We start from the raw sequence: 27,755 nt of genomic DNA, 5'->3' as shown, positions 1-27,755 counted from the left end.
GGGTGTATGAACTGTTTGACACAGTGTTTTAAAGAAATTCTCAAGAATTAATAAAGCACACAAATTGTTTGACATAATGCTTGAAATCAATTTTTGACCATAAGAAAAGCACGATACCTATCTAATTACAATGCCTTAAAGAAATGTTTGGCCATAGGAAAAGAACACGAGCTTTCTGATACAATGCCTTCAAATATCTATAGGTAAGCTAGACAAACTATCTAACAAAAATACCAATAAAATTATTCTAAAGGTTTTAGAAAATTTTAAACAAATGCAACTATGATGTCAATTTTGAAATCCTCCATCCCTTTCTAGTATTAGTTGTACACGTGATTGAAAAGATAGGTGAATTGTTTGACAGATTTACACCAGTAAAATTGCTTTAAGGGTTTTATAATCTTTAAAATGAATGCAAATAGGTATCACAATTAACTCTTTTTGGTATCATCTAATCCTGTGCAAAAAATACAGGTGCTTCCAACATGTTATAGACATTTACTAAAGTGTAGTGAGAAGGGGATTTACACTAGATATTTTAATCAAAAATGCTCTGGTAGCTATGTGTGTTAGATATACGCAGATGATATCCATACTCAACATTCATTTCACCAATGACACTCCCATTACTTTTGCACTTGTGAACATCATTTATCAGAACCACAAGTGCAACGACTTGTCTCTAAATTTTCTCAATTATTTTTAGAAATGTAGATGTAACAAACTTAATTGATAAGGAAAAACTACTTCAAGTTGTAGCTCTAGATAAAAATGACAGCAGTCTTCCTTCCTTAGAAAAATGGGTTAATTTGTTTGAAAATGAATGGACAAGAAATCTTTAAAGGAGTACAAGTCCTTCTCCTTCATGTCATTTACCCAAATCGTCTCATGAAGTTACCATTTTTTAACAAATTAAAGTGTATCCATCAAATGATTTTAAAGCCTTAGTGCCAAACAAATATTGGTAGAAGACATGGCATATATTTATTCTACAAAAATAGTTTGTAAACTTTCATTTGGTTAAGACACAGGCTCTTAGGGAAGGCATTATCAAGAAAAATAGAAATTGAGAATTTCACTAATGCTTTCTATGAGTAACATTATAATTCCAACTTTGTTGATAGTTTGGAGTCATAGAAAACAAGAGCTGCAGTGCAACATAGCTCCTACCAAGTGCAAAAAAATTTGATAGATAAAGATAAAGAGAGGAAGAAATTAGAAATCATTAAGAGTTCGGGACACCTCAATCCTTTATCATAGATCCTAAAGCCCCCTGCATAAAACTGTTTCCAAACTTGCTTTTGTATGTATAGGAATTTTATTTTTTTTGTGCACTAATATAGACTCTACACCATGGTAGTAGGAGATGTGAGGTGGACTAATAAAGATAAAGCTATTTCTGCCTATGTTACACCAAGTTTCTCGAACAGGGAGTGCAGAGAATGACCATTTTGGAGGGTAACAGGGGGTGGCTATTAAAAAATAGGTTTTTTTAAAATCTTAACAAAATATTAATTATTCATGTGATAAGATTGATTGAACACTCATCGTATATTATAGATTCTAAATAAAAAATAGTAGTGTTGAAGTGATAGCTCACATTAGAGTTAAGCTCAAAATGATTCAGCAGGAAAAAAATTCATTTATATTTCCAATGCATAAATTTCAGCTTTGCAAAAGTTAGTTGATAGTAGTTCGACTCTCCTTATGTAACATATCTCAGAATTTCCTAGCTCTTTAAATATCAAATTTTCTAAATTGTTTTTGTATTTTGATCATTACAGATATACATTCAAGATTTATATTTCAAGTTTGAGATAACCACATATAGAATTCCAGAGTCATCATATTTTTGTATATTGGGAGATTTTTTATTCTAGCACACAAGTTCAAGATAAAGACAAAGCCCCAAAATGTACAATATGATGCAAACATGAATGGATCTAACTATGCACTATATCCATTTTGTGATCAATTTTCATGAAGAATCATAAAAAGATTTGCTTAAGCTATATTGAACATAGGGGCTTTTAATAAATATGAAACCAACAATGTTAACTGGAATTATGACAACTAATTCAATTTTATTTTTTGAATCTTAATTCTTCTTTGGACTATCAATTGCCTATTGAAAAGGTTCTTAAATGAGTCATATTTTCTTTTGAGGGAAATTTGGTGGTTGTAGTTAAGGAAGTAAACACTGAGAGAATATCTATTAGGATGCACTCTAGCTATTTGAGAACTATCGTTGCTTTACATGAGCTATTTAGGTGTGGATCATTTCGATCAAAGTTTGGTATTCTACTGTGGAAACTTAACCTTAAAATTAAATAAATTTGATCTTAGGTGGAAGATTTACACTAAAATTATATTAAAAAAAAGTGGCTTTTTGCAATGGAGCGGTTGATTGTCCCTAGGACATGACATACCCAGCCATTCGAATGCACATTAGGCATTTATGGGACATCAAGTTAGCTATATTTCTTTCCTTATTTTGTTAGGAAAGGATGGTAGGGGAAAATTTATGAAGTGTCCCTACTTTGAAGTTGTCCTCTGTATGGGTACATATCTTGATTTGTCAACATTGGGTTGTTTCTATTGTGTCATACTATTTGGACTTTGAAGAAAATGTTGTTTTCCCATAATCTTTATGGATCCATATGGTAGCACTATTTTAATTAGGGAATTCAAACCACATAAATTATATGTTGTTACTATTCCATCTGAATGCCATCTACAAAATTTAGTTAAATTTTTTTGTTTCAAACCTATCAGTTAAGGCAATATTATTTGAGTCTTGAAGTTTGTTTACTAGAAGGGGTTCTTCATATATTTTGTATTTCAATTTCATTAGACACTTATAGAAGAAATGTTAATGTTATTATTACTTGGTATAATAAACTTTTGAATGACATGTTTAATTTTTAAAAATGAGAATAATGCTATAGGCATGCAATTTTCTGTGAAGATAAGTCAACAGCTAGTTAATGGCGTTGGTAGTTAATTTTTGGGTAGCCTAATGCAACAATGCTTTTTGTGGTGATTTTTTGACATCATGACCTGGCTGTCAAAGAGGTAGTATTTTTCTCATGTGATTGAATATTTAATGAAAGATACTTTGATTTAAAATAGATGTATCATGTGTTTATCAACTCCTCTTAGGGCCCACTCTTCAACTAACAAAAGATATACTTTTTTAATCGTGAGTATATTTTGAAATCCATTGATCAGACATAAGTAGTAAGTGAGAAAACTTTGGCTTACATTGAAGATTATTTATATCAAAAATTTATTTATTTATAGCACGATGTAGAAGTTGGGGTGTTGAAGAAAGTATTGCTAGTAGATGGAGCTGTGGTTATGGTTAGAGGCGCCAAAGAACTGACCCTAAGACAACCCATCTAGTTGCCTTTACCCCTTAGTAGCAACACTAAGAATGGAAATCCAATTTTCAAATAGATTGAACTTGCCATAGAGCTAAAGTTTACTTCCAGTGATGGAGAAAACCCCTTTTCTCTCTGAATTGTGGGTCCAACTTCATTGATCGCATCATCCATCAGTGATGGGGACACAACCCAAGCATAGAATGGACACAACAGGAATAGGGAAAATTTGATTAATTATGTAAATATGCTATTACATTCAGTACAAAGAAAATAGACTTCAAAACATGCCCTATGGGCTTACAATAACATAAATTTGGAGATAAATTCTTCTCCCAATACCTTCTCTCAAACTCCACTCCTGGCTGCCTTTTACAATGCTAGAAATGTTCTTAAAAAGACCCCGAAGGGTTAAGGATTAGGAATACATCTTAGAAAGTTCTAGTTGGCATCCACTGACCAAATAGAAGGCTCTAGAAGTCGCATTAGAAGTAAGCACAAAATTAGAAGAATCTAGAAACGGTAATCGAACTTCAAGGAGGCATAACTTTTGAACCGTAGCTTCGATTGACGAACTGTTTACATTTCTAGAAAGCTCTCGAAGTGCTCTATAGCCCTATGGACCAGCTTCACTCATCCCCAATTTTTTGGTCCTGTTCAAGGTCATTTAATGCCCCTAACTTGACTTTGAAGCATTCTTAGGAGGTCTCCAAAAATTTAAAAAACTACAATAACTTTCAAACCATGGGGCCTTTTGACTTGATTCTTTTTTTGGAATGCTCTAAATTACAATTAACATCATCCGAGAAATTTACACCTTCTAGTTCACCAAAATGATGGCTCAATTACATAATCCTATTTTTTTAGCATTTACACGTATCCCAAGGTGATTAAAAACTCTAACCCAGAACACTAATAGCAAAAATGTGAGAGTTGGAACCTTTATTTGACCCAAATGGGTATCCAGAAATGAAAACACATGGAATAGAAACTAAGTCTAAGTAAACTTTTTTTGGGTGACATAGGATTTCCCTTATACCTCTGGATGCTCCTGCATCAGACACCTAGGGTAGATTGAAAAGTGACCCTGTCACTTTATGAATGGTAGAGGAAATCCCAAATGAGAAACCTCAGCTACTAATATCCAAGTTGAGTCCTCTATCAACCATCCTTTCCACTTGACCAAATACTCTTCAGACTACCTATTTCTGGTACTCCTACCCACATGATGATCTAGAATGTCTTCTAACTCCTCCTTCTTAGAAGCAAGAATTGGACATGGCTCTAACATCAACTCCTCATCTGCACCATCATCATGATACTCTGTTAAGTCTGCAATGTTTAAAATAGGAGAAATGTGAATTCCATCTAGCAACTCCACTTCATATGCATTTCCTGAGTCATGTTTCTTTAGAATTTTGTGGGGACCAAATTTCTTCATTTTCAGCTTGTTGTAAGTACTGGCTGGAAATATTTCTTTTCTTAAGTGTACCATGACTAGATCCCCTACTTGGAATTCCTTATGTCTTCTCCTTTGATCAGCCCTAGCTTTATACTTTTGATTCATTTTGGTAATGTGTGCCTGAACCTTCTCATGTAGATGCTTGATATGTTCAACAAATTCTTCAGCTTCAACACTTGTCCTCTCCTCTTGCTCTATCTTCCTCAATTCTGGTGTAGTCCTTGGACTACTTCCATTTACAATTTGGAATGGAGATTTTCCAATACTCCTATTTACAGAGTTATTGTAAGAAAACTTCGCTTGTGGTAGAATCAAATCCCATCCCTTAGGCTTATCCCCAACCAAACATCTTAGCAAATTACCCAGACTTCTATTTACCACTTCAGTCTATCCATCAGTGTATAAGTGATGTGTAGAACTAAACTTCAAGTCTGTTCTCAACTTCTTCCACAATGTTCTCCAAAAATACCCCACAAATTTAGTATCTTTGTCAGAAACTATACTCCTTGGGAGGCTATGTAGTCTTACCACCTCTCTGAAAAACAAGTATGCAATATGGACAACATCACGAGTTTTGTGGTATGGAATGAAATGTGCCATTTTGGAGAATCTATCAACTACTACAAATACTGAGTCATTACCCCTTTGTGTCCTTGGCAATCCAAGAAGAAAATCCATACTTATGTCCTCCCATGGCTTTGATGGAACAAGCAATGGCTGATATAGTCCAACATTGTGACTAAATCCCTTGGCCACTTGACAAACCTGACAATTCTATACAAACTTCCTCACATCCTGTGACATTTGAGGCCAAAAATAATGTTCTTTGAGAATGGCAATGGTCTTATCTCAACCAAAATGTCTTGCCATCCCTCCATTGTGTTTCTCCTTAACCAGATTTTCCCTCATGGAACTCTTTGGAATGCATAATTGACTGCCCTTGAACAACATACCATCCTGAATCAAATAGTCTAGCCACTTGGTTCTATCTACAACAACAGGCTCTTTACAAGCTTTCCACGCTTCAGCAAAATTAGGATCTTCAAGGTACAGATTCTTGAGTTCATCAAACCCAACTACTTCAACCTGCATTGCTGTAAGAAATAACTGTCTCCTATTTAGTGTATTTGCAACCCTGTTAGATTTTCCACTTCTATGCTTCAACAAAAATGTATAGCTCTATAAGAACTCTACCCACTTCATATGCCTCTAATTCAATTTACCTTGGATATTTAGGTACTGTAATGCCTAATGATCAGTATACAAAAAAAATTCCTTTGGCAATAAACAATGCCTCCATTCCTTAAGGCCTGAACTATTGCATAGAACTCTTGTTCATAAACATAATACTTCTTTCTCGCATCATTCAATTTTTCACTAAAATATGCAATAGGCTTACCTTCTTGGCTTAATACAGCTCCAATAGCACTGCCACTAGCATCATAATCCACTTGGAACACCTTTCTAAAATATGGAAGTGCCAACATAGGTTGTTTTTTCACCTTCTTCTTTAGCATTTCAAAACTTCTCGTAGCTGTCATAGTCCATTTGAACTCTTTTCTATCCCCTCTTATTGTGTCAATCAAGGGTGCACATATACCACTAAAATTCTTAATGAACTTCCTGTAAAAACTAACCAGACCATGAAATGATCTTACCTCAGTAGAAGACCTTGGATTAAGCCATTCCAAGATGGCTCTTACCTTCTCTGGATCCATTTTGAGACCTTCAGGTGATATAACAAACCCCAAGTAGACTAACTCCCTTTTTGCAAAGATACACTTCTTCAGATTAATTCATAGTTTCTCTTCCCTTAACCTTTCGAGGACACTACGAATATGCAATAAATTTTCTTCCAAAGTCTTGCTGAAAATTAAAATATTATCCAAATAGAAAATAACAAATTTTCCCAAGAACTTCTTAAGTACCTCATTCACGAGCCACATGAAGGTGCTTGGGGCATTCGTCAATCCAAAGGGCATGACTAACCACTCATAAAGACCCTCCTTGGTCTCAAAGGCTATTTTCCACTCATCTCCTTCTCAAATCCATATATGATGATAACCACTCTTGAGATCTATCTTTGCGAAGTACTGAGCTCCACTCAAGCAATCCATAAGATCATCCATTCTTGACAAAGGAAACTGATACTTGATAGTTATCCTATTTATAGCTCGAGAGTCTGTACACATCCTCCACTCTCCACCCTTCTTTGGTGCCAGTATGACAGGTACTACACATGGAATCAAGCTCTCCCGAATCAAGCCCTTCCTCAATAGCTCATAAACCTATGTATTTAGCTCCTCAGTTTCAATAGGAGTCATCCTGTGAGTAGCCTTGTTAGGAAAACTAGCTCCTAGAATTAAATCTATCTGATGACTGATTTGCCTTATCGATGGTAATCCTTTTGGAACATTATCAAAGATGATATCTCCAAACTCACCTAGTAAATCTAAAACTTCAAGTGGTATTTCACTACTACCTTCTTTATGTTTCCTAGGGATCAAAGCATAGCACATACACTGATGTTTCATGCCATCTAAAAACTTCCTTCTATCAACGAAACAAATCCTAGCACTGCTACATACCTTTTCACCTTCCTTTTTCATGGGCTTTAGTTTGTGGTGAACTCCATCCTTTGTTAGAGAGTATGTGTTTGCATGACCATCATGTACTGCATGCCTATCAAACTACCACAGTCTTTCCAACAATAGATGGAAAACATCCATTGGAATAATATCACAGAGAACTTCATCATGGTAATTCCCAATTTTGAACTTCACTAAACATTGTTCACTTACTAGGACCTTATGATCATCCTTCGCCCAAGTGATCTGATAGGGCTGGGGGTGTTTCTCCCTCTTGAGCTTCATCTTAGAGACCATCTCCTATGATACCAAGTTATCAGTGCTACCACCATCAATGATCACATCACAACATTTATCCTCACACTTTCACCTAGTACAAAATAAACTCCTCCTTTGTCATAGTTCAATCTCACCACTTAGTAGGACCCTTTCATTTACTAAAGTCTCTCCTCTTTCTACATCCTTTGAATGTGATGATTATGCATCCTCATCCACATGAGCAACCCTAGCTTGACACTCAGCTCTCCTATCTATCCTTCCTTGTTGTTGAGGGCATTCAAAGGCATGATAACCTTCTTCATTACAATGGAAATGGGTACCACGGAAACCTTCTCTTCCTTGTATGTGTCCTCTACCTCTTCCTCTCTAATTTCCAAAGTCTTGATCACGGGAGCAGTTGAAACCCTCATTCCTATGGTTCCTACTAGTACTCACATCATTTTTCTTTTGGGTTTCATTTTGGCCTCCAGATGACCTACCACTACCCCTTCCTCCTTGACCACACCCTCTTTGTCTCCCTTCAAACCTCTTATTTAGCTTCTAATTCATTCACTTGCTTCTGCAAATCAACTAGCAATGCCTCTTGATTTCTTGCCCTAATTTTCTCTAGTCGAGGAATCCTCAGAATCCATCCAATCACAAAAGTCATCTTCTTCTTTCTCTTCTCCATAATCAAGTCTTTAGAAGAGAAACCTAGTGCAACACAAGAACCTTGTGCAAATTGTGTCACAATCGACAATCTATCTACACAATAAAAAACTTCTTGACAAACTTCATGCAACTCAAGGTCTTGGTGCAAACTGCCTCATAGTTGGCGCTCTATCTACACACTCAGGAAAACCAGCTCTGATACCACTTGATGGGGACACAACCCAAGCACAGAATGGACACAATAGGAAAGGGGAAAATTTGATTAACTATGTAAATATTCTATTACATTCAGTACAGAGAAAATAGACTTTAAAACATGCCCTATGGGCTTACAATAGCATAAATCTAGAGATAAATTCTTCTCCTAGTACCTTCTCTCAAACTCCACTCCTAATTGCTTTTTACAATGCCTGAAATGTTCTTAAATAGACCTCAGAGGGTTAAGGATTAGGAATACATTCTAGAAAGTGCTAGTTGGCATCCATCGACCAAATAGAAGGCTCTAGAAGTCACATTAGAAGTCAACACAAAATTAGAAGAATCCAAAAATGGTAACTGAACTTCTAAGAGGCATAACTTTTGAACCGTAGCTCCGATTGACGCACTATTTACATTTTTGGAATGCTATAGAAGCTCTCTATAGCCCTATGGAATAGATCCACTAGTATCCCATTTTTTGGCCCTATTAAAGGTCATTTAGTGCCCCTAACCTGACTTTGAAGCATTCTTAGGAGGTCTCCAAAAACTAAAAAACTGCAATAACTTTCAAACCGTGGGGCCTTTTGACCTGATTCTTTTTCTGGAATGCTCTAAATTACAATTACCATCATCCAACCAATTAAAAACTTCTATTTTACCAAAATTATGGCTCAATTACATAATCCTATTTTTTGGCATTTACACATATCCCAATGTGATTAAAAACTCTAACCCAGAACACTAATAGTGGAACTGTGAGAGTATTGGTGTTTGAAAACATTACCCATTTCCAATTACCCTGATGAGAACAAAGCACATCTAGGGGCAGCTAACTCCCATTTTCAACATGCCCATTCAGACACCAAGCCAACTATAAGGCTAGACCCTTCTTCTTCTTCAAGCTCTACAAAACCTAGGCGGGTAGACATGTAGATTCTTTATATGGTACCAGTTATCAAAGCATACACTAAATCTAATATGAAGCAGATAAAACCCCTAATTATTTTATGCTTAACCAAGAGATCACAAGCATGAAATAGCTAAGGACATGACTCATGAAACTAGAAAGCTAAGTGTGGGTTTACATTGAATAGCTTTCAACATAAAAGGGAAAATTGATTTAATATGTTGATATCAGCAAGACCTAAATATGAGCAACAAAATCTAGTGATCCTATTTCTCATCAGTGCCTTATCTATTGGGCAATTAAATGAATCATAACCATACATCTCTTGGAAACCTCAGACGTATCTCTACATCAAGATCCTTGATCTATCTTTCACCTTGTGAATAGACATCTGCTATAGAATGAATCTCATACTCAGAACATCCTATCACGAAATCTGCAAACCTTGTGACAAACATCAAGCAATTACATGGTTCTTTGCCCCACCAACAAGACATTTAATCACATACATTCCTAAATGAAATGCAACCTAATCTATGCTCTTTGATCACAAATTAGAAGAAATAACAAATCCATATTCAAGAGACAAGATTTAGACTGAACTTAAAACCTTGGCTTCTCTTTATTTTCTTTCCTTGAAACCAAATACATGAAATGTATAGAAAACAACTCATAAATCACCTAATAGACTAGAACTATCTACATAAAACATAAAATGCTATTCAATACCACAGAGAAATGCTAGATGTGTGGCTTTCGTAGCCTGACCAGAACTCCAAGAGCTGCAAATTAGAAAACCAACCAACCTTTTTTTAGAGAAGAAGAAAGAATATCTATGGAGAAGGCAATTCTCGGATTTGATCTGAACATGACATCTGTCTATCTGGAAAACCTTCTTAACAAGTTAAAACAACTCTTTAATCTTTCCCCTCAACTGGTGAATCAAATCTTTTCATTTTACCTCTCGAGAGCATCAAATATCTCAGCAACCTAATGATGAAATAATGTAACTGATTTTGACAAAAAAATGAACTTAATGTAAAAAGTGAAAATCAATTCACAGTGACCTCCAAAATGCAAGAAAATTGTTGAGAGTTGATTTTTCTCCATATTCAAATCCCGACAAGCTTTTAAAACTGCCTTCAAACCAATTTTTAGGATCAAGTCTGCTCATTTTGTCACCAATGCCCCAAGAAACACAAATTGACCTATAACTCAAACTAGTGAGAACCTATGCAAGAACCAACCTCAAGTTCAGAAAATTTAGATGTTCTCGATTCTGGTGGTATATTGGAGTGCTTATTTTTGATAAAAAATGCTCTAGATATGGCCTTTTGAAAATCTCAGTCCTGTTCATGACTTCCATGTAGTTTTGCAAAAAAATGAACTTTTATATAGCTTCAAACTATATGATAAAAGAAAATTTATTTAAAAAAAATCTACCTGACGTGATCTTTGAGAAAAAAATTTAAAAAATTAAAATTTTAAAACCTTTGAAAATTCCCCCATATGTTTCACTTGGGTCAAACTTGGTTTGACCATATCGCCACGTGTTACGCGCTAATTTGTCCACCTTGCACTGTGTTGGCAACACGTGTCAATTTTTTGCTAACTCGCTATGTTATCTTCCCTACAACTTCCGCTTGGCAAAATAGCGAGGGCTGCTCGATCTGCCACGTGGCAACATCTCAGCACTCGGATCTATTTTTCTACCATCTCATGACCATCTGGAACCCACTTGTCAATTTTTTATTTGCTAATGGTGCCACATCACTGCCACATGAGTCACGAATGTCTCACAAACTTACCTAGATTTCTAAGTTTTCTGGTGACCTTGCTATGTCGCTAGCCAAATTTTCCAAGATTTCCTGACTAGCGAAGTAGCGAGGCATCGATTGGTTGAATTTTTCAGTTGCCCATTCTTGCTGACATCATTGACCCTTGGACTGTGTGTTTTGTCAAAATTTTATCTTTGATTGCTCCAGCTGGCATTCACTCCTTTTATCACCCAGGGGTTGGCTCCACCACAAGCAACCTTTCACATCCACAAAGGACTCTGTGTCTTTAAGACATTTTAGTAAATGAGCAATTTTCTATTTATATTGCCAAAAGTTTAAAGTATCCCTAATGTGGGATTAAATTTTATCACTGTTTTCATTCTTGTTCCTCTGTTACATGTTGTTGTCTCTACTCAAAAACACTGGCATCTCCCTGTGTACAATCCACAGTGCTTGTGGCTCTCATGTGGCTTATTCTTCTTGTTTCCAAGTTTGATCATGCATTTTGGTGTGAGTTCCTAATGCATGGGTCAGCCCTTTTTTTTTCTGTGAATGGTGATCTTCCTATTTTCTTTGACTGGCGCTCTATAACTTTTTGACTGTGACTTCTTTCTTTGTGTGCTAGCTTGGTGCAGGGTGGACCTCTCATGAAATGGTGTGATCACTTTAAAAATGTCTCCCTTGTTGCTTCATTTTATGGTCTGCGATTTTTGTACTTTGACAGCGGTTTAGTCTCCAACATGGTTCTCTTTGAAAATGCCTCCCTTCCTTGTTAGCGTAGAGTGGCTACATTTTCTCGTTGCCCCTACCCTTAATGCATGAGCTATGTGTACTTTAGCACTAATGCTTCTTCTTTTTCCATTTCATGAAGCTATCTTTTACATGCTGGTGTTTTTCTTTGGCATTCTTAAAATGTGGAGGTCATCTTGTTTGGCTTGAATTAGCCTCCAATGACTAGCATATTCTTTCATGACTGGCCTCTTCACTTTATTAATGTAGGTTTCCTTTTTTACAACTGGTGCCTATTGCTTATGCTGTAAAACTCTTTGAAAAATTGTGAAGACTTGTGTTCTAAATATACACCCTTGTTCATTTTCAACTTGCAATTTTTTGGCTTTTGTGGCATCAACTTCTCTTAAATATGTGATTCCATGATGTCTGAAATTCTCTCAACTTGCATTTACATACCCAATGCCCCTTGATGCCTTTTCCATTTATGTGATCTAAATAGTTTGCCAAATATTTTACTAGGCACTCACAAATACTGCAGTAATATCTAGCCTACTAGCTTAAAGGAGCAACTAGAGTGACAACTTGTGAGGCCAAATGAGTAAAACTACCCATTGCCTTTGATTCAACTCTTATTTATCTAAGAACACTGCCCCTTCATTTTTCCCATAGAATATTTGATTCCTAAATGATGATTGGCCCACAATCATCCTTTCTTAACAAATCATCATCATCATTGTAAAACTTCTCCGTAGAACATCATCAAAATCTTACATTGTTCATGTCAATCTGATGTAAATTAGTCAGACCCTAAAGTGGTTCTGACTAAATTTTTTTTCGTTTTCAGACAACTAAACTTTCAACTTGATCCATTGACCATCTCGAACTAACTTAGACACAAATTTGAGCAATAACGAATCGTTAAAAAACTCAATTTATCACCTTTTGCTAACTGTCAAATTTGTGCCAGGAGCTCCTTTGACTAGCCTTAAAAGCTGACTCGAACTTCTAACAAGGCTCTAAAATCTGGCACACTAAATCTTTGTTTCGCATACTTTCACCCTGTCAGATCTCGTCTTATGACGAATTTCCAGTCAAAAGATATTCGTTGTCAAAGTTGTCCTTTGAAAATTGCCTGCAAACAAACATGTCAAAATACCATAAACTAGGTTTGGATTTGGCTCAGAAAACTAGGCAAATGAGCACATGGGAAAACAAAAACTGGGACACTGAATCTATGTCATGAGGTGAATATGAATATGCGATTTGGGTTCATGACGAATTACAGGGTGCAAATGGCGATCAGTCAAAGTAGGCTACTTAGAATTTTACAAACTGGACATGCTGACAGACAACATTTTTTGCGAATGGAATTGACCTAGAAAAGTGTGCAAATGGATTCGTCACAACTTACAAACTGACACACTTGGAGTATTTTCAGAGTAGAACATAGGAAAATAAACCATTTGATCTAGGCAATCATGAATCTCAAGTTATAATGTCTCGAACAGGGTTCCTAATAAATCTGCAAATGTTGACACTAGTAAAAGGTTACAAATTGCATTTGGAATCACATTTAAAAACATATCAAACGGATTCATCAAGACTTAAAAATTGAAACATAACAAGTCTCTGATGTCTAAAATATAACGCAAAAGAAATTTCAAAATTTGGGTTAACTGGGTCAAAGTTATAGTATGTCAAACAGGGCTTCCCAGAATTAGGTACAAAGTGCAAAAGCATGAAAACAGTAACTGACAAGCTTTGAGGGATTCAAAACCTAGTCAAACGGACTTGAAATGATTCGAAATCTAAAACATAGATTTTTGGGTATGGATACTAGATACTCCCAAAGTGGAAAGTCATGATGTGAATCTGGGTGCACGATATTAAGGCATAAATAGGGCTTCTTATCGCTGTTTGACACTGTAAAATGCAAGATTGATAATTTTTGAAAGCAAGACTTCGCCAAATGACTCAGAATGATGATTTAATTTTATGGAACATGTAGATAGGCTAAATCGAGGATGTTAGAAACATTAAACACCTCAGGGGCCTCATAGGTACAGCTGGGTACACATGCAATTATCGACATTCATAGGGCTTAATTTCTCAATAGTGCTCAAAATAAGGGCTGCAATTTTGAGCACCAACAATGAGTTGGAACCTTTATTTGACCTAAATGGGTATCCAAAAATGAAAACACATGAAATAGAAACTAAGTCTAAGTACATTTTTTTTTGGGTGACACAGGATTGCCCTTATACCTCTGGATGCTCTTGCATTAGACACCCAGGGTAGATTGAAAAGTAACCCTGTCACTTTATGAATGGTAGAGAAAATCCAAATGGGAAACCTCAGATGTTGATATCCAGCTTGAGTCCTCTATTGGCCATCCTTTCCACTTGACCAAATACTCTTCATACTGCCTATTTCTGGTACTCCTACCCACACGATGATCTAGAATGTCTTCTATCTCCTCCTTCTTAGAAGCAAGAATTGGACATGGCTCTAACATCGAATCCTCATCTGCACCATCATCATGACACTCTATTAAGTTTGCAATGTTGAAAATAGGAGAAATGTGAATTCCATCTACTAACTCCACTTCATATGCATTTCTTGAGTCATGTTTCTTCAAAATTTTGCAGGGGCCAAATTTCTTCATTTTCAGCTTGTTGTAAGTACCAGCTGGAAATATTTCTTTTCTTAAGTGTACCATGACTAGATCCCCTACTTGGAATTCCTTATTTCTTCTCCTTTGATTAGCCCTAGCTTTATACTCTTGATTCATTTTGGTAATGTGTGCTTGAACCTCCTCATGTAGATGCTTGATATGTTAAGAAAATTCTTCAGCTTCACCACTCGTCCTCTCCCCTTGCTCTATCTTCCTCAATTCTATTGCAGTCCTTGGACTACTTCCATATACAATTTGGAATGGTGATTTTCCAGTACTCCTATTTATAGATTTATTGTAAGCAAACTCCTCTTGTGGTAGAATCAAATCCCATCCCTTGGGCTTATCCCCAACTAAACATCTCAGCAAATTACCCAGACTTCTATTTACCACTTTAGTCTATCCATTAGCCTACAAGTGATGTGTAGAACTAAACTTCAAGTTCATTCTCAACTTCTTCCATAATGTTCTCTAGAAATACCCCAAAAATTTAGTATCTCTATTAGAAACTATACTCCTTGGGAGGCCATGTAGTCTTACCAACTCTCTGAAAAAAACAAGTCTGCAATATGGACAACATCATGAGTTTTGTGGCATGGAATGAAATGTGCCATTTTGGAGAACCTATCAACCACCACAAATAATGAGTCATTACCCCTTTGTGTCCTCGACAATCCAAGAAGAAAATCCATGCTTATGTCCTCCCATGACTTTGATGGACCATGCCTGGTATTGTCCAATATTGTGACTAAATCCCTTGGCCACTTGACAAACCTGACAATTCTATACAAACTTCCTCACATCCTATGACATTTGAGGCCAAAAATAATGTTCTTTGAGAATGACAATGGTCTTATCTTGACCAAAATGTCCTTCCATCCCTCCACTATGTTTTTCCTTAATTAGATTTTCCCTCATGGAAATCCTTGGAGTGCATAATTGACTACCCTTAAACAACATACCATCCTGAATCAAATAGTTCAGCCACTTGGTTCTATCTACAAAAACATTCTCTTTACAAGCTTTCCACGCTTTAGCAAAATCAAGATCCTCAAGGTATAGATTATTGAGTTCATCAAAGCCAACTGCTTCAACCTGCATTACTGTAAGCAACAATTGTCTCCTACTTAGTGCATTTGCAACCCTGTTAGATTTTCCACTTTTATGCTTCAACACAAATGTATAGCTCTATAAGAACTCTACCCACTTCATATGCCTCTGATTCAATTTACCTTGGCTATTTAGGTATTGTAATGCCTGATGATCAGTATACAAAAAAAATTTCTTTGGCAATAAATAATGCCTCCATTTCTTTAAAGCCTAAACTATTGCATAGAACTCTTGATTATAAATAGAATACTTCTTTCTTGCATCATTCAATTTTTCACTAAAATATGCAATAGGCTTACCTTCTTGGCTGAATACAGCTCCAATAGCACTGCCACTAGCATCACAATCCATTTGGAACACCTTTCTAAAATCTAGAAGTGCCAACACAGGTTGTTCTATCACCTTCTTCTTTAGCATTTCAAAACTTCTCGTAGCTGCCACAGTCCATTTGAACTCTTTTCTATCACCTCTTATTGTGTCAGTCAAGGGTGCACATATGCCATTGAAATTCTTAATGAACTTCCTGTAAAAACTAAGTAGACCATGAAATGATCTTACCTCAGTAGTAGACATTGGAGTAGACCATTCCAAGATGGCTTTTACCTTCTCTGGATCCATTTTGAGACCTTCAGGTGATATAACAAACCCCAAGTAGACTAACTCCCTTTTTGCAAAGATACACTTCTTCAAATTAATTAACAATTTCTCTTCCCTTAACCTTTCAAGGACTCTATGAATATACAATAAATGTTCTTCCAAAGTCTTGGTGAAAATTAAAATATCATCCAAATAGACAATAACAAGTTTTCCCAAGAACTTCTTAAGTACCTCATTCATGAGCCGCATGAAGGTTCTTGGGGCATTTGTCAATCCAAAGGACATGAATAACCACTCATAAAGACCCTCCTTGGTCTTGAAGACCATTTTCCACTCATCTCCTTCTTGAATCCATATCTGATGATAGCCACTTTTGAGATCTATCTTTTTGAAGTACTAAGCTCCACTCAAGTAATCCATAAGATCACCCATTCTTGGCAAAGGAAACTAATACTTGATGGTTATCCTATTTATAGCTCAAGAGTCTGTACACATCCTCCACTCTCTATCCTTCTTTGGTGCTAGTATAGTAGGTACTGCACATGGACTCAAGCTCTCCTGAATCAAGCCCTTCTTTATAGATACTAACCTTGTCTATTTAGCTCCTCAGTTTTAGTAGGAGTCATCCTATGAGCAGCCTTGTTAGGAAAACTAGCTCCTGGAATTAAATCTATTTGATGACTAATTTGCCTTACCAGTGGAAATCCTTCTGGAATATTATCAAAGATGATATCTCCAAACTCACATAGTAAATCTAAAACTTCAAGTGGTATTTCACTACTACCTTCTTTATCTTTCCTAGCGATCAAAGCATAGCACATACGCTGATTTTTCATGCCATCTAAAAACTTCCTTCCATCAACAAGACAAATCCTAGCATTGCTACATACCTTTTCACCTTCCTTTTTCATGGGCTTCAGTTTGTGGCGAACTGCATCATTTGTTAGACAGTATGTGTTTGCATGAGCATCATGTACTGCATGCCTATCAAACTACCACAATCTTTACAATAATAGATGGTAAACATCCATTGGAATAATATCATAGAGAACTTCATCATGGTAATTCCCAATTTTGAACTTCACTAAACATTGTTCACTTACTAGGACCTTATGATCATCCTTTACCCAAGTGATCCGATAGGGCTGGGGGTGTTTCTCCCTCTTTAGCTTCATTGCAATGGAAATAGGTACCATGGAAGCCTCCTCTTCCTTGTCCATGTCCTCTACCTCTTCCTCTCTAATTTCCAAAGTCTTGATCATAGGAGCAATTGAAACCCTCGTTCCTCTAGTTCCTGCTAGTACCCACATCTTCATTTTTCTTTTAGGTTTCATTTTAGCCTCTAGATGACCTACCACTACCCCTTCCTCCTTGACCATGCCCTCTTTGTCTCCCTTCAAACCTCTTATTTAGCTTCTAATTCATTCACTTGCTTCTACAAATCAACTAGCAATGCCTCTTGATTTGTTGCCCTAATTTTCTCTAGTCGAGGAATCCTCAGAATCCATCCAATCACAAAAGTCATCTTCTTCTTTCTGTTCTCCATAATCAAGTTTTTAGAAGACAAACCTTGTACAACACAAGAACCTTGTAAAAATTGCCTCTCAGTCAGTGATCTATCTACACAATCAAGAACTTCTTGACAAACTTTACCCAACTTAAGATCCTGGTGCAAACTGCCTCATAGTCAGTGCTCTGTCTACACACATAGGAAAACCAGCTCTGATACCACTTGATGGGGACACAACCCAAGCACATAATGGACACAATAGGAAAGGGGAAAATTTGATTAACAATGTAAATATGCTATTACATTTATTATAGAGAAAATAGACTTCAAAACATGCCCTATGGGCTTACAATAGCATAAATCTGGAGATAAATTCTTCTCCCAATCCCTTCTCTCAAACTCCACTCCTAACTACTTTTTACAATGCTAGAAATATTTTTAAATAGACCCTGGAAGGTTAAGGATTAGGAATACATTCTAGAAAGTGCTAATTGGCATCCATAGACAAAATAGAAGGCTCTAGAATTCACATTAGAAGTCAGCACAAAATTAGAAGAATCCAGATTCGGTAACCGAACTTTCGGGAGGCATAACTTTTGAACTGTAGCTCCGATTGATGAACCGTTTACATTTTTGAAAAGCTCTAGAATCTCTCTATATCCCTATTGACCATCTTCAATCTGTATATGAGCAATGTTAGTATGCTAATAGAAACCAAATTTAAATAAAGCTTCTACAAACTAAACAAAATTCATAAACTTCAAGATAGACAAAGATGAGCTCTCAATTGAGAATATGAGCCATTAATGGACTCTCTCAATAAGAAGCTCTCTTGTTGAGTAGCTTTATCTAAATGGATAGGATGTATGCTCAATATGCTTCCAAAGGCTTCAATGGATGATTGTGGATTTTTGGTGTGGATAGATGGCTTTAGTATGGATTTGGCTCTCAAAATAGCATTATAACTTTACTTCATGGATTGTGTTATTTTGCAAAGGGGAAGGATCCAATTTATAGGCAAGAGGCTTGAGGGTTTGAGGGCTAAGATGCAAGGATGGGAAAAAGCTTATGGAGGGCTCAGATTGCATGAGAGGAGAGCACATGGATTGTGCTTCTTTATAGCCAATCAAGGAGTGACACATGTCACATGGTGAGAGGATGGAGGAAAGGGCAAGGATGAGTCAACAAAGGAGGCTCAAGAGATAAAATCTTCATAAAGACCCTCATAATGACTTGTAAGAGCAATAAAAGGGCTTGTAAGAGTCATTTATGACCTAGTGGACTTTATAAAGTTTTATGGTTGAGATATTTTGAGGGTGATGAGAGCAATTTCGACTTGGACTTGATTAGGAAAGTTTTAAGCTTGTTTAGGCTTGTGCAAATGATTAGAGGATGGATTAGGATGGTTTAGGATTAGCTTAGGGATAGGCAAGTGGATGGCATTTAATGAGGGTGGGTGAAGGAGGAGATATTTGTTAACTTTGGCTTGGGTTAGTAAGTTTTAACCCATGTTTAGGGAATGTGACAAGGTTAGGAGGGGATTAGGATTAGGTTTAAAGACATCTTCTAGAAGAGTCTAGATTTTGGATGAGGATAAAGACTTTCTAGAATAGTCTAGAACTTCTTAGGATGAGGATAAATTAGATTTTTAGGAAATAAATAAAGTTTTATTTATTTCAAGGGTTTGGGTTGAGGAGATATTTATTAAAACTTTTTTAATAAACATGAGGATTAATATTTAATCTTAATTAAATATTTTGAGTTGGGATTAGGGGTAGGAAATGATGGGATTAGCCTTTAATCGAAATTAAAGAAGGATTAGAAGATTTTGGAAGAGGTTATTGGTCATAAGGAAATTGGCCAAGTTTTGGGCAAAAAATAAAATTTTTATTTATTTTAGGATTTTTGGTCAATTTATTAATTAAATAATTAATAAATAAGGAAATAATGTTTAAATAAGATTTAAACATTTTTGGGAGGGATTCCTTAATTAAATTTTTTTAATTAAGATAAAGGGATTTAATGGCATAAAAATAAATTAATTAATTAAATAATTAATTAATTAATAAATGATGATGTCATCAGGACTTTTTCAGAAAATAAAAATACTTTATTTTCTAAAGGATTTTTAGGTGTCTACACAATCATCCCCCATTTTTTGGCCCTGTTCAAGGTCAATTAATGCCCCTAACTTGACTTTGAAGCATTCTTAGGAGATCTCCAAAAACTGAAAAACTACAATAACTTTCAAACCATGGGGCCTTTTGACCTGATTCTTTTTGTGGAATGCTTTAAATTACAAGTACAATCATCCAAGAAATTTACACCTTTTAGTTCACCAAAATGATAGCTCAATTACATACTCCTATTTTTTTGGCATTTACACTTATCCCAAGGTGATTAAAAACTCTAACCCAGAACATTAATAGTGGAACTATGAGAGTTGGAACCTTTATTTGAACCGAATGGCTATCCAAAAATGAAAAAAAATGAAACAAAAAATAAGTCTAAGTACATTTTTTTTGGGTGACATAGGATTGCCCTTATACCTCTGGATGCTCCTGCATCAATCGGTGAGTCCAATTCAATAGAAAATAAATTGAAGGTTAAAAGGCTAGCTCCAGGCTCTATTGAAGTGAGATCTTTCCATGAATAGGATTCATCTACCCAAATATCCTTTGAGGTTGCTTCTAATTTACCCAGTCCCAGTGATATATGGATGTGACCTCTTCCATCAATGAATGGATTGGATCATAAACTAAGAAGTGTTGAGGAACTTCTTAAGTCAATTCATGGATCCATTAGCAAGAAGAAAGGACCAATTAGATTGTTAAAAGTTCAAGCTACAGTAGCAACTTTTATCAAAGTGCAGTTTGAATTAGAGAAGAAAATTGGCAATGAAGCCTTTAGTGTGAAGGATTGGTTGGAATGGAGAACATAACCCTCTATTACAAGGCTATAGTTTGAGTTGATAGGGAAAGTTAATGGTGAGAAGATTATTACTTTAAATGTGAAACAGATTCAACTAGTGGAATTGTTGATAGTTTTTCATCGAGATTCATGATAGGAAACACCACATATTCTAAAACTCCAATCATGTATCCTTCACCATCACCTTTTAGTTTGTAAGAAGTGGATAAGGACCTTGACCAAAATGGATATGGGTATTATTCTTCTTTTTACTATATGTAAATACTCACACATGTTATGCAACTTGTGATTAAGAGCATGTTTACCCTCTCTTCTATGCCAATAAATTTCTTTTTTGGGTTGACTATTGTCTCTACAATCGATTCTTAGTTTCAAAAAATTCCCTCATTTCTTTTGCAATTCATTCTCTAATCCATTTGTGATATCAAAACCTTGTTAGTATACTTGAATGGTAGACTTTCAAGGTTTTATGGTAGACAAGTTAGGCAGTACTGGTTTACTGACATAATTGTATTTTTAGATAGTAGATAGTAAATTGATGATTTAAAACTTGTAGGCAATTAGACCTATATAATTTAGTAAAGTAAAGTAAGGAATGCTTGAGTTAGTTAGTATAGATGAAATAGTTAGTGGTATAGTTGTTTAGTCAGTTTGTTACTTATGATTAATTAATTAGTAGAAATAGATTTGTTATTAGTTAGTAACCATATGTATTGGCATACAAACATTAGTTAGAAAATGGGATTGATGTGAAAATGAATTTTGTAAATGGAATGAGATAATTTAAAAATTAAATTTTAGTCAAAGATTGTTAAATTAAAGTAAGATGATGATAGGTAGGTATGTAGATAAATTTGTAGTAAAATATTGTTAGTAGGTAATGTTATTTAGTAAGGGTACAATGGAGATAGTTTGAATTAGTTAGTAAATAATATTAGTTGGTATTCAATAGTTTACTTATTAAATTTAGTTGGTGGTTAATGTAAATAGTAAGTGTTAGGGTAAAGAGTATTGGTGGTAAGGTAGAAATTAGTAAGAAAATAGACTATTAGGGATCTAGTGGAGGTTAGTAGAAGTGATGGAAAGAGAATAATTAGTTGGTAAAAGTTAAGGAACTGAGTTAGTAGTTAAAGTGTTGAACGAACTTAGTAACTAAAAATACTAATAGATAGTAGGTTATTAAAGTTGGTAGAATACAATTTAATGTTGAAACATAAGTTTATAAATAAAGTATTAATCAGTTAGTATATAAATAAGGGTCGATAACCATGCTAGTGTAAATAGTTTGTCAAATTGTGTTTCCTATATATGAGTAATGATAGGGTATTGTTATCAAAACTTATATCATTTGAATGACTTAATGTAGCATCATGAATTTGTAAGTGTGGGTAATTTAGTTAGTAAATGCTTATGTTATGGTTAGAAGGTGGTATAGGTTAGAGTAGTATAGATAACTTGATAGTTGATATAGGGTTATGCTAGAAGCTGAATTAAATGTTATAATTGATTTAACAGTAAGAAAATAATGTTTTATTTAGTTCCAACAGGTTATGCTAATAATTGGATAGTGTAACCTTTAAGTGCATATTGGTTTATGTAGGGGACTAACCTAGTATTTTGTAACAAGTGTATGATAATGAAACAAATCTAATGTGACTTGTGTTATGAATCAAATCAAATGATGTGTAACTCAATATAGTTAAGTAAGGTTGACAAAGCTATTATGTAAGGTTGAACCCTAACTATATCAATATTGCATAAGGGTTCTATTTGCATGACAAAAAATGATCCTTGTGAACCTAACATCATTTAGTTATACCTACTTATATTGAAATCAACATAAGTGCTTGGGAACCTAGAACCTCTTGACTTGATGACATACCATTGAAAACCAAACCCTTTCATGTATAGTTCTCCAAGACAATGTTTTAGCCAGAGACTAAAAACCCTAGGACACTAGCAAACTAATTGTGCAACCTCAAAGAATTCAACTCAATCACCATATTTCCATGACACATTCAATGTTAGAATGTATTAACTTAGTTTTTATCACCTTTAAAAAAATTGTTGTTTTTTTGCCGTAAAATTTTGGACATGACACAATGACCATGATCATGGTAGATTTAATGTTGGGAAGACAAATTTGTCAAATTTTTGCATTATTCCTTAAAGGGTACTAGCTCAATGGAAGAGCACCTACTTTATAAGTAGGAGGATGGTGGTTCAATTCCATCGTGCCCTAATATGACTAAATTAATGATTAAATAAACTACCAAATATAATACTAAATATATTACTAAATATACTACCAAATATACTACCAAATAAACTAACATATATACTACCCAAAAAATACCAAATATACTACCAAATCAATTACCAAATATACTACCAAATCAATTATCAAATATACTACCACATATACTACCCCAAAATTACCAAATATACTACCATATAAATTACCAAGTAACAACAATAAACTACTAAATCAATGACCTAATCAATGATTAAAATAGTTTAGTCATAAATTTGGTTAGGAGATAAATGTTTGGCAATAAACTACCATTGGTCACATGATCAAAATTAGTCATATATCTACAATTTTTAGCAGTTTATTTAGTAATATATTGTTGTTTTTGTACTAGTGTAAAGACAGAAGCAAAGCATTGTCTTTGAATTTTTTATTTACCATATTTTCCTCCTTGTCTCCATCTATTTTATCTCCTTCATTTTTCTTTTGAGTCCAACAATCTTTTATTTTATGCCTTGGTCTCCCACAGTACTAGCAGTCATTCAGTCCTCTTGATTGAGACCTCCTCCCCTTTGACTTTCCTCTTGATTTTCTATGATTTTTGGGATTACTTCCTCTTTTCATTGTTTTGCCTCAATGTTGTGCATTCAAAGAACTTCTTGATGTAGATCCACTTGAGGTTTTCTTACGAGTTTCCTCACTCAAAATAACACCATTCCCATCATCATATTTTAGGGTACTAGATCTAGAAACATAATTACTTAGAGCCATTACTAAGCCATTCCAACTTTCAAGAAAAGAACACAAAATCAAGAGAACCCTAATTTCTTCATCAAAATTGATACCCATAGAAGATAATTGACTATTAATAGTATTAGAATCATTTAAATGATTTGTAATAGATCCACCTATTGGGTGTTCATTTTGCATGAGGTCAATGATAGGAATCCATAGTATAATTCCTCTCTTGAAAAGAAAATCTTTTTAAGGATCCACTCCAAGGTTCAGTATTTTTCTTGCAACATACCAAAATCTGCTCAGTAGAAGATAAATGTGTGTGTTCACAAGGAGGCCTTTGCTAGTTCTAAAAACTCTTTTATCTTGGAATCAAAGTAAAATTTGTTTGTTGTCTCAAAATATCACACCAAAAAAACAATATTTTTGTATTTTCTATTTTTTTAATGGATGCAACTCTAATAATGCAGCTACTATGAGGTCCTATTCTAACAAGGGGTTAGCAAAGAAAATAATGAAATTTAAAGAAAATAACATGAAATCAAATAACTCGAAATTGAAATTCCTAAATGGACATAAGCTACATAACACAACACGTTGCAAGTTAAACCTTTGAAGAAATGAGTAGAAAACCAATGAAAATAGGAGCAACACTTCCTAGAATCCACTGATGCAATTGTGAGTGAGAATCTTTAACAAATTGAATGATGTTTCACTCTTCATCAAATCTCAAGGCCACAAAAAGTGCACTCATGCGAGACAAAAAGCTATGTAGATACAATTGAGTGATCTCTTCTCAAGCTCGTTATGTCAGCAAAATTCATATATATGTAGCAAACACCAAAACTAAAAGATTGCACATTTAGAAACAACACAATAAACCTTTGGCTCAATCACAATCTCATGAATAAAATTCACAAAACAATGACACATTCAGGCACGAATAACTACACTCCAAATGCTAGCACCAAAAGAATAATTTTATTGCATAATAACGATAGCCCTTTTTACATTTTACAATGGAGTATTTATAAGAAATCATCTCGTCAATATGTGTTGAGAGTGAGAGATATCTTGATGCAATAAAATGCTTTTAAAATATTTAAACAAACTAAATATATACAAACTGACCATCTAACTGGTGCTTAGAGGGACTCCATTCATATTTTACTCATTATTTAGATGCATGAGCCCTTTACATGTCAAAAATAATGAAAGCATGAGAGAGAAAGTAGGAGGAAGCCGTTAGTCAAAGTAGAAGTGCATGGAGGCATCAAAAATGGAAACTGGCACTTCATTAGGTGTGTGTTAGAGTTAACTTGCCATCAAAATGTGCTCCCGATGCATGGAAAGTATTATTTTTGGAATTGGCAATCAAGTGTCAGTGCACCTATGAATTGCAGAGCTATAGATCTATGGAGCTGCAGATTTGTGGACCTGCGGACCTCAACTGGGTCAAAAATCTCAAAATTTTACTAAGTGTCAAAATTGAAATTTTGGCATCTGGGTTTTGTTCATGTTTATCCCATAGCTATGCTTGGATGTTTGCCCTTGAATTTTTCTATAATATCAGTAATATTAGTAGCATCTAGAAGATCCAAAGCCTCATACTTGTCTTTGACGTTTTGTCTATAGTTGTCCACCTCAATTCAATTTTCTACAAAATCTCCAAGTTTGGTGTCCAACTCTGACAGTGCTTCCTCTATCCTAAACACTTCTTTGATGTCTTCATCACTAGATGCTTCTTCTAAAGTCTTTCTAAAATTTTCACAACTACCTCAACTGGTAAAAGCTTCTCTCATTCTTCATCTTCAAAAAGTACAAACATGCATCATTGTATGACCTTTCTGCTTCCAAAATTCAGTCTCGGGCTTGGTCCTTGAGCCTATGTATCTCATCATGTAATATTTCCATCACTTATTTCCATATGCAATCTTTTCTATCCAATCATCTATCATATCTAACCCTTCTCCGATATATACATCAATCAGAATACGATACCTTTTCCCTTTTATGGCTTGGAAAGTTTGTAAATCCTTACTCCATGCTCGTACCTCATCCATGATACTAAAGTCCTATCTCAAAATTCCCATGATTTTATCAACATTATCTTGTGTAGCATGCAATAACTTCAGACTTCCTATGATTATAGTAACACCTCTATCCTCAAGGCTATCTCACCAATCTTGACAAGCTCTCAAAAATGGACTGAGCCATACACCTTCCCCTTCTCTAAGAATGGTATTCAAAGTCTCCTGAGGGTATTTAGAATCAAGAGGACCAATGACTTCAGCTTAATATCCCTTTAAAATCTCAACTTGCCTTTGAAGTGTTTTGATTTCAATCTCATCCTATTCCATATGGCTAAGAACCTCCTTGACTCTGATAGTCATCATCTGTTGGGAAGTATCCTGTGTAGGCTTTCCTAACATGATATCTTTCACTTCATAGTCCTAAAGGCTAACAAATTCTTCATCTATACCTTTTGGAGGGTGAATCACTTGTGCAAATGATTCCTAGTTCCAAGTAGTAGTAATGAACACAAATGGCATTGCATCATGTAATGGAGAGTTAGGCTTGTTCAAAATCTTTGCAATGTCACAAATATCATCCTCTGAAGCATGAAATTGATGCTTTGCACTTCTCATTATCTCTTTCTAAAACCATCTTGGGATATGTCTTTCTATAACCTTGGCTCTAGATGATGAAGGGATGTGTTCAACTACCTCCTTCCCTCTATCACTCTTGCTTGGAGTCTCTTGTTGTGAGGGTTCTTCTTCTATAGTATTGGTTTTTGTAGATCCCATAGTTTGATCTTCAACTTCTTGAGAACGTTGTTGTATACATTCTACTACCTGTGCCTCTTTTGATGGCTCATCAGTAACCCTTGGTTCTGGTTCTCCTTGTAATTATAATTCCTTATTAACATGTTCTTCTAAACTCAGAGGTGGAGGTGTCACTAAAACATTATCTACCATCATAACCTAAGGTGAAGATGGGAAGAGTGAGATGAGGACCTTGTGTCTCAGGTGGCATCTACATTCGACCTTGCTATTGAAGTTCACCTATAGGAGTATCTCTAATCTTATCTCCAACCAATTTTGTACCTATTGGCATGAAATCAAAATTTGGGATGGAGAGAACATCATCGACTAGTCCCCTTTTCTTAGTCACCCATCATTGTACTTCATCTTTTGAAGAAGAGAGTTCAACCATTTTAGCTTGGGTGGGTGGTGGGGTATTTGTGACAATCTTCCTTCTCTCCAATTCTATAGCTTTGGTCAGCCGAGTTCTCCTTTGTAGAGGCACTTGCTCCTCCTCTTCATTAGACTCTATTTCCCCTTCATCTGATTCTTCCTTGAGAATGGTTTCACAAATAGAGGGATTAGGCACTAATATTTTACGAACTCTTTGCCTCTTATTCATTCTAACCTTGATCCTCTTTTGTTTCTGTGGAACCATAGGAGAAGTGGGCTCTTCATACACCAGATGAATGGATGTATCTAGAATTCTCCCTCTTCTTGTTGACTCAACAAAACCAGAGGCAATGGAAATTCAACTTGGATATGAGAAGCTCCACCATCTTGGGGTTCTTGGGGAGTGGATTCCTATCACTACGAAGGGGCCTATTCTTCAACATGCTTTTCTTGAATCCTCTGAGGAGAGGCTCTCTTCATCTTCTACTTCTTATTCTCTAAAAGATGGTAGTATTCCACTAGATGATCAAGCTGGTAGACTATTTCTAGCCTGATAGGAGATTGGAGCACAAAGATAGGAACTGTGACTTTCTTCCCCTTTACCCTTTCTGGGTGAGCATGTATATGGAATATCACTGTATCTAGAATTGGATCAAGTTGAAAGGGTTTCTTGATCTAACTCTTTATCATTTTAATGACATGTCTTGATTAATGATTAATATCATCTCCTTCTTCTCTATCAATTTTTGCATTCAAGATGGGCCTCTGGCTA

The 27,755-nt window shown here is 35.3% G+C and overlaps 1 pseudogene; it reads left to right on the top strand.

The window, feature by feature from the left end:
- LOC149537662 (protein TUNICAMYCIN INDUCED 1-like) overlaps positions 1–20,998 on the top strand; it is a 31,051-nt pseudogene extending 10,053 nt beyond the window's left edge.
- The last annotated feature ends 6,757 nt before the right edge of the window (positions 20,999–27,755 follow it).

Source organism: Cupressus sempervirens, chromosome 9 (assembly GCF_028749045.1).
Source record: "Cupressus sempervirens isolate cs-2001-9-10 chromosome 9, ASM2874904v1, whole genome shotgun sequence".
In the NCBI taxonomy this organism is placed as follows: Eukaryota; Viridiplantae; Streptophyta; class Pinopsida; order Cupressales; family Cupressaceae; genus Cupressus; species Cupressus sempervirens.
This window is presented reverse-complemented; position numbering and strand designations above follow the sequence as displayed.